This window comes from Anser anser, assembly GCF_964211835.1.
Source record: "Anser anser genome assembly, contig: HAP1_SCAFFOLD_145, whole genome shotgun sequence".
NCBI lineage: Eukaryota > Metazoa > Chordata > Aves > Anseriformes > Anatidae > Anser > Anser anser.
In genome coordinates this window covers 226,409-234,446 of record NW_028153572.1, presented here as the reverse complement: position 1 = coordinate 234,446, position 8,038 = coordinate 226,409, and the positions used below count along the sequence as shown (strand labels likewise).

At 43.9% G+C, this 8,038-nt stretch overlaps 1 long non-coding RNA gene across 1 annotated transcript; it reads right to left on the bottom strand.

The window, feature by feature from the left end:
• Window positions 1–5,478: 5,478 nt before the first annotated feature.
• On the bottom strand, window positions 5,479–6,600 carry LOC310891904. Its single transcript, XR_014577776.1, has 3 exons — window positions 6,570–6,600; window positions 5,770–5,832; window positions 5,479–5,511 (listed from the first exon to the last, which is right to left on the bottom strand). It is a non-coding gene; the product is annotated as an uncharacterized lncRNA (long non-coding RNA).
• Between the last annotated feature and the right edge of the window lie 1,438 nt (window positions 6,601–8,038).

Below are 8,038 nucleotides of genomic sequence, written 5' to 3'. Positions count from 1 at the left end.
GCAACTGAGTCTGTGCAAAGACAAGAGGTCAACTAGCGGTGACGAGGAAGAGTCATCAATCTTCATGCCCACGACCTCCCGTGCTGCCCAGCGCTGAATAAACATACCTACTTTACAATCTCACTGATTGTGGAGTCCCTTTTCCGCAAGTCACTAGCAGCGGTTTCTTCCGCAGAGGTTTTCCCAGAGCCGCTTCAAAGCTTCCCTCGTGGAGCTGGGGCGTTGCAGGGGGTCGTCAAAGCACGCACGCGCACACACGCACACACACGCACACACACACACACAGGCGTTGTTGTCCAAACAGAAAGTATTTACAACAAATTCGACAAGCGGTTTTCCTCTGCCAGCAGCAAATGCCTGAGGGCCCCTACAGCTTCACAAATCATAGCACAAAGAGCCTAAAGTTCCTCTAAAATTTAGGGAAATGATTCAAAATAGATCTGCTAGGGGAAAACGATCACTGGCGGCAGGGTACACAATACACGCGAGTCTCAGCTCTCCTCCGCAGGGTCAGTGCCCACGCCCAAGTGCGACGCTGATGGCACCCGAACATTTGCTGTAGCAGGCAGCAGAGCCAGCAGCTCAGGGGAGCAATTTTAAAAACCAGGAGGCACTTAAACCAACCCTTAATTGACCCAGTTACTGCAGGAGAGTCCCGACTACTCGCCCTGGAGTCCTACTGGCACCAGCAAAAAGCACCAACCAAAGCTTGGGGGAACTTTGGTACAGCACAAGAGAAGGGAGTGGGGGTAGCGTAGCCGTATCGCAGAGCTGCTGCTTTTCACACCATTTTATCATCCCTGATAATTGAAAGTAAGGCCGGGTGGGCTGACCCCAGCACCACCACTCCTGGCAGCATGTTTGGTCCACAACGCTAGAATAATTATTTTGCTCCCTCCCACCCCTACAGCTTCATCATCTGAAAAGATTACAGTCAAAACAATGGCATACACAAATAAAAGTCAAGAGTTGACATAGTAACTCCGGGATTTGGGTATCAACTGTCCGAGAAATCAGAACACCCAGGCTTCACAATGTGCCCAACATCGAGCTGTGCCAAGGCGGGGGGGAAGGAAGAAGCTTTCCGTTTAAGCCTTCAGAGCATCGCTCCATCACTACGTCAATTCACAGCCACCGCAGCGTGCCGATGGACATCTTTCTGTGCCAAAAGAAACAAGTGCTTTGTCCTCTTGATATCAAAGGTAGCCACCTATAGTTACGGAACCATGCACAAGACCTTAACTCTGACCAGCAGGAAAACTTAGGACAACTGAGTGCAGATCCTGCCAATTTCTACCAGTTCCAACTGTGCTCTAAGTCTCATTGCAAAGCCTCAGTTAGAAAAAGGATCACCTCAGGGTATCCAACAAGAAGAAGAGTTGTTTTCTTTTTTTTCTTTCTTTTTTTTTTTTTTTTCAATATACCATAGGACTATGCAGTTCAATCATCAATCATCTTGGAAAGCTCAAGGAGGAGGTCATCCTCATCCTTCCCTGGGTCCAAGTCGAGCTCGGCTTCCAGTATGCCGTCTGAGAGTTCCCAAAGTAGCATCTCTAAATCCTCGTCTACAGATACGGGCGCGTTGCCTGTGGAACTCAGCCGGCGTGTCCTTGCTTCTTCTAGCTGGGAAGAAGCTGAAGTCGAGCTTGAGAACTCCATTGGCTCCATGGATTCTGCCTGGCTTCCAAGATGTGCTTCAGGTCTTGGCAGAGCAAGGAAGAGAACAATCAGTATATGCCATTTCTTAACGGGAAATCCCTTTTCTGCAAACCGGCTCTTAAAACCGTAGCCAACCCCTCCTGCACTTCAATCTTACCCAGGGATTGTTATTCAATTAACCCAGGGCTACATTTAGAGCCCAATATATTAGCAGGTACATTTTTCAGTTTGGGGGTTTCTCTGTGAAGCCAGAGCACCCGGAGTCTAGCAAAGATGGTTCAAATTTTGTAGCAAGAGGCACTTTGCCACCTTGCTTAATTTTCCTGTAAAAATGTTAAGAAGTCTCCATCTGCAAATATCTGTTTACTAAGTTAGTCATTTTTCCCACGGCACACTCAGCAGAGTTTGCTCCCCACTACAGGAAGCTGATCTGCAGCCATCACTTCCCTCTGCTCTCCCTGCACTCTTGTCACCTGGTATGTTTGTTCGGGTGGCATTCTTGAGGACCAAAAGGCAGAGGACACTACTCATCATTTATCACCTCACAAGGAAGTAGAACTTCACCTCATCCTCATTTAGGTATTCAGACAGAGCAAGAAGTCACTGGAAAGCTGTACCGACTTGCAGCATTTAAAGAAAGTAAGTCTAATTAAGCATTCCTGCTAGCTGCTAGAAAGTCATTTCACGTGACTTATTCCTCTGATGGATTTGGGCTTTAATTATCTCAGAACCCTCCTTTTTTCCCCACGTGTGACAGAACTTATGTTTCACTGGGGATATACACCGATTGAGGAAAAGAACAAGTTGTGGTCATCACCTGTTTTGGGGATTTTCTTCAAGTCTGGTGGCTGGGACGTGCTCCAGCGTGGCTGGAACAGCCTAGAAAGCAGCAAAACAGTATTTAGGACTCATGGGTAAAAGATTCCTTACTAGCTTTTTCCTCCATGCTGCTTCTCCTCTGGCATTGCGGAGCCTTAGCCAAAATACAAAACCAAGGTGCTCCTGAAGAAAGTTAATATTCACTTGGAGGTTACTAATGATCTTGTGTCTTTTAAGAACACAGCATTAATGGACAAAATCCTCCACACCAGAGAAATCACAGAATCACAGAGGACTAAGTAAATAGTGCCATTAACCTAATAAATATGGAAGGGTACTACAAGAATTCTGTAGGCAGCTACTGGATTTAAAAGGAAACAGAAGGCCTGTAGAACATTTGAGTTTTCCATCTTTTCTCCTAGAGGAGGATATAAATTTTACAAGGGATCCATTTCTGCATTAGCCCCTGTCCTTACCATAGCTGCTTTTTTGGCTGGAGGTCCCATTGTGTCAGCGTCAGAGGCAGTCCGTGGTTTCACAACTGCTACAGCAGAGGGAAAACTGCCAGGTGCCTTACGTTTCAGTGCCTTCTTCTTGGGGGAAGCGACTTTCCCATCCCAAGGCTTCGCAAACATGTTAAAGTTGGCTAGAGTAAAAGGAAGAGAGAACTGATACAGTCTTGCTCTGCCTCATGAAAAATCCACGTTCTCTTCCTCATTTCCACGGCCCGTCTACACAGTTAACTGTATTTGGCCAGCAGAATTACACTGCCATTGCCTGGATTCTCAGCAATATCTTCCACATAGTAAACTCCGTCTACCAACAATCCATACAAAGGAACAAAGAAAGTGAATAGCTACAGTAAATCATAATCCAGGACGAGGGAAACTCAGACACAGAGCGATCCCAAGTGCAAGCAATACTCTAAGACGTTGTATGAAGTCTAGTAAGATTCACAAATGTTGACAGCTTTTGTATTTAAAGTCTTGCTCCCTCTAGGAAAGGAAAAGCAGCAGGTATAGTAAGACAAGAGAGTGTATGCAACTGTTGTACCAGCTTCCTCTCCCCTGCAGTGATGTCCCACAAAATCTATTAAGTTGTTCTCCAAAATCCAAATTTGTAGAGTCATATTCTAGTCTCCCATTCCTGACCTAACGTCTGGCTGGCAGGAGAAGAAACGAAAGAAAGCTGGGTACTTGTTTTCTTTGTGTGTTTATTTCCTCGTGTCCCGTGAGACAGAGAGAAAGGCTACAATGTGCAGTGCATGCAGCCTTTAAGCCCTCCTTATCTCCCTCACACAATCTCATTTTACAAAGTTGATATAATCTTAACAACGAGGCCTTTGATCCTCTGTCATTTTTGACAGAAACTGGCCCCCCACATTAAGACGCTGATGCATGCTTTACAAACACATACACGTGTCAAGCTAAGCAACACATGCCAAAGAGGAAGGTGAACTTGAACTCAACACAGGGAGGACTTCATACCATAAACAGATGGCAGAAAAAAACAGAATACCAAAATTAGACTAAAAAGCCCCTCAATGTGTTAATTTTCTAGTGGGAAATACAGAATACCATCACGTAATTAACGAAAACAGACATGGTTGCACGTTCTGGCCCTTCTTTGCCTTTGAACTTTGTAGCCTTAAACTCTTTTATCCTCCGCATTGAAGGAAAAAGCAAAGCAGATCCTGAGCAAACGGAACTTGCTCAATATGGGAAGCACCTCACCGGGGCAGGTATTAAAGCATCTTATTACCTGATAGCTTTGTGTTCCATAACGATTTCTGCCCGGCTGGGGCAGGTCCAGGTTGTGCTGGGGGAGCTGGCACATTTCCTCCACTCTGCTGCATCCGCAGAGCTTTCTCGCGCTTTATTTCTTCCAAGGTTTTAACACGCACTTCTCCTTCTGGCTTGGCTTTACCTGCCGGCTCCTTCGACTGCACTTTGCTGGGCTCGGAAAGAGTGAGCACGCTCTGCTTCTTGGGCTCACTCTCAATTTTTGCCCCTGCGCTGGGATCTTTGGTTTTACCATGCCATTCAGCCTGGGCTTTGGCTTGACATTCTCGTCTCTGAAGAGCTCTCTCACGACGGATTTCCTCCAGTGTTTTCACATGGATCTCTCCCTTTGGCTTAGCAGCCTTCCCTGTCATCATCAAGAAATGAGAAGCACCAGCATTTAAAGAGAGTCCAACAATAGTTTAAGTCTCCAAAATTTGTCACAGTACTAAGGAAAACTAAGCCTGAGCGTTCCCAATAACCCATCTTAGGACAATAGCCTAACATTCTCCTCCTCCTCTGAGCCACTTGTTGTATTTTGAAGACCAGCCCTATCCAGAGAGAGTTGCTACACAGAAATGCTAGTTTACTTGATTACTTTTTCAGACTGCATTTCAAATTCCTGCTCCCGGCAGTGGCTCTATTCTAATTGTATATGATGGTTCACAGAAGCAGCTTAAAACCTTGACAAGGCACAAGCGGAAAATAAACACACACCTAGAGGCAGATTTCTGATAGTGGCTGTCAGAAGAGCTTCAGCACTCGAGCAAGAGGAACCAGTTCTTTGTTTTCATTTGAATTCCTTTTTAGGGCTGTATGAAAACGGTCTAAGTTCACGGAAAGGAAGAAGGAGAAAGTATATTTAATAGCCAGTTGTTACCTTTCGCAGTACTAGTCCGTTGAGAAGGTAATCCTAGCCTCTCCTTCACAGACTTGGGAACTTGAACTGCAAAACAGAAAAAGACCAAATTAGGGAGGCTGCATAAACGTCAACTTTGTGTTCACATTCGAAAACAAGGCAGGAAAGGTAACTTTGAATCCCGGTGATTAAGACCTCAGCCAACATGCAAAAAGAAACATCGCAGGAAAAGGACAAACAGAAAGCCTAACTACAAAACCCGTGAATCACATCCAGATGCCTGTTTAGTAGCTGTACCTCTCTTTGGTGCTTTGTCAGCATTTCCCGGAACCTCCACCTTCTTCCCCAGCCTTTCAGCAAGGCTGCGCTTCACGGGAAGGGCGCTTACATCAGCTTCAGACAGAGAAAACAAGGAATATTTTAAGAACATTTCTTTGCAGGAAGATTTGAGAACAGTCAACCACAAGCTTCTATTTTTCAAGCATATTTTCATAAAATTGCCTTTCAGCTGCTAAATGGTTTTTTTGCCATTTCTGCAGTCAACACAGATCTCCACTGCAACGCATTTTCCTCTCACACGTCAAAAATACTCTTCAATGCAGTCATATAGAGAAGGCGGCACCTAAATAACAGCTCATAAAAAGTTCCTACCCACGGAGGCTTTCCGTTTTCCTTGTTTCTCAGCAAGATCTAGTCGAACCACAGGTTCCTCCCCTAAAACAAAAGTAAAATTTTTCTATTTCATAGAAACCAGTAGCCAATAGAAATAGTATACTGTTAGCCCATGTCCAAAAAAACCCAGCAAGACACTGTTTTGACAGCTAAACCACACAAACTCATATTACAACTATAATTAACTTAGAAAAAGTATCCATAGTCTCAGTGTTTGCCTCAAATTCCAGCTGAATGTAGTCGAGAATGAATCTGAGTCTGCTTGACAGCTATACTTTGTGCAGAACAGAGCTGCATAAGCAAGCAGAATATTATTAGGTACAAATGCTGAGAAATATTCCTTTCTAAGGTGAATGTCTATGAGTAAAAGTACTTCTTCACTTCTTTCCCTTTCAAAGGAATTTGCACAACTCTAAACAATATAATTTATACACGGACTCCTATCGCACTACTGTCCACACGTGCCACTGTCAGCCTCTTTAAAGCTTCAGAAATTGCTTCTTACATAGCACTGTCCTCTAGAGCTCTTTCTTCTCGTTACTCTCCTGTTTTTCAGTTATCCCCCTATTTGCATACTGACACATTTTTTTCTTTCTCCTGCTACTGCACTTAACCTGAGCACCAAAGCTTTCCAGTACAACCAGGGACTTTCAGCATAAAAGCATGTTTTGAACAGAAGGCGGCAGCACCAGGAGGCTAACAGGGGTGAATTGCCTTCCTTCTTGCTTAACTTTCCAGTTTAGGAGTAATGAAATCAAAACAAAAGCATTAATTATTACCTTCCTCTGTAGACAGTGTCACAGTTCTCACCACTGTCCGGACATTTTCCTTTTCTGGAGCAGGAAAAATCATAGAATCGACGGGAGGAAGAGAAGATCTTGAAGGACCTTCTGTTCAGAGCAAGCAAAACATAAGGAAGTTTACCAAACAGAAAAAACTATCACGAAGAATAAAACACTTTAATTATTCATTACTGTCAAACATACAGTGACCAGAGCATGCAAATAAGAGAGGTGACTAGTTTGCCTCTGGTTGCCCTTGGAATTCCCATCTAGAACACCAGCTGGCTGAGAATCAGGTTGCTCGATGCCCCCAGCTAAACATGGAAGTCTATCCCTCAAGCAGCTCCCAGCCACCATCACCTGCCATTCTGAAGCCAATCAAATTTCACTTCTTTGGCAAATAGTTGGATTCACCAAAGCATAGCCAGCTACCCGGTATTACTGGAAGAGTTTTTTTTTTGAAAGAAAAATCATCACACAGGATGAAGGTGAAGAGGGTAAGAAAGTAGGGAATATTAACTCACCACCGTGTCTCTTAGTTTTTTCCTTCATTTTCTGCAATTTGATTTCTTCAAGTGTTTTTATTCCAAAATTCAGACCGTCCTCTGAAAACAGAAAACAGTTAATGAGACTAAGGCTTAGAGGCACTCACTGAGGACCACAGATCCTCAGGCTTCTTAGTGCTCAGGAACTTTCAGAAGTATTTAGAATAAACCCTGTCAACACTCCTCACAAGTGAAACAACCATAGAATCAATGGCATTTTGCCCCTCCTTTCACCCTTCAGGGTAAAAGCTGTAGTTTTAATTTTAATCCATTTACGTGATATTAGATCCCTCTATCGATAGATATGGCTTTCAACAGTGGTTGCCAGGCTGCACGTGCAGCCATTTAAACTCCATGCTGTGACCCTGTTTTGTTCTCCAAAAGGAAAGAAAAGGAGTTCAATTTTTTGACCCAATGGGCACATGATGGTATCAGGGAGAAATGAGATCATGGAAATAACCGAGTCCATTCAGCACCCCTACATTCTGTTGTGTTTTTACGCCACATTGCTTTTGAGTTAATTGTCAAGTTCTCCTTCCGATTTATCCTACTACAGGTGCTGGAATACCTTGTTTAGCAGTAGTAGCACTGGCTTTCCGAGTGGAAATCATCCGTAATCCATTTTGGCCTTCCTCAGCTGGTTGCTGGACGGGAGTTTTAGTTTCTTCTCCTTCCGCAGAAAGCTGGTCTGAAGGGGAAAAATCTATTCAGTTATGCATAGGCCAGATTGTTCGTGATTATGTAGCTCATGCAATGACACTTCAGTCCATGGTTCCTATAAAAAAGCTTTTTTTTTTTTTTTTTTTTTTTTTTTTTTAATACAGCTACACTGACCTGATGAACTCGTAAGTAGACTACCCTAGGACAAAACATCTCGGACTCTAGATTCTCTCTGCAGCTTTAACTACTACACAACATATT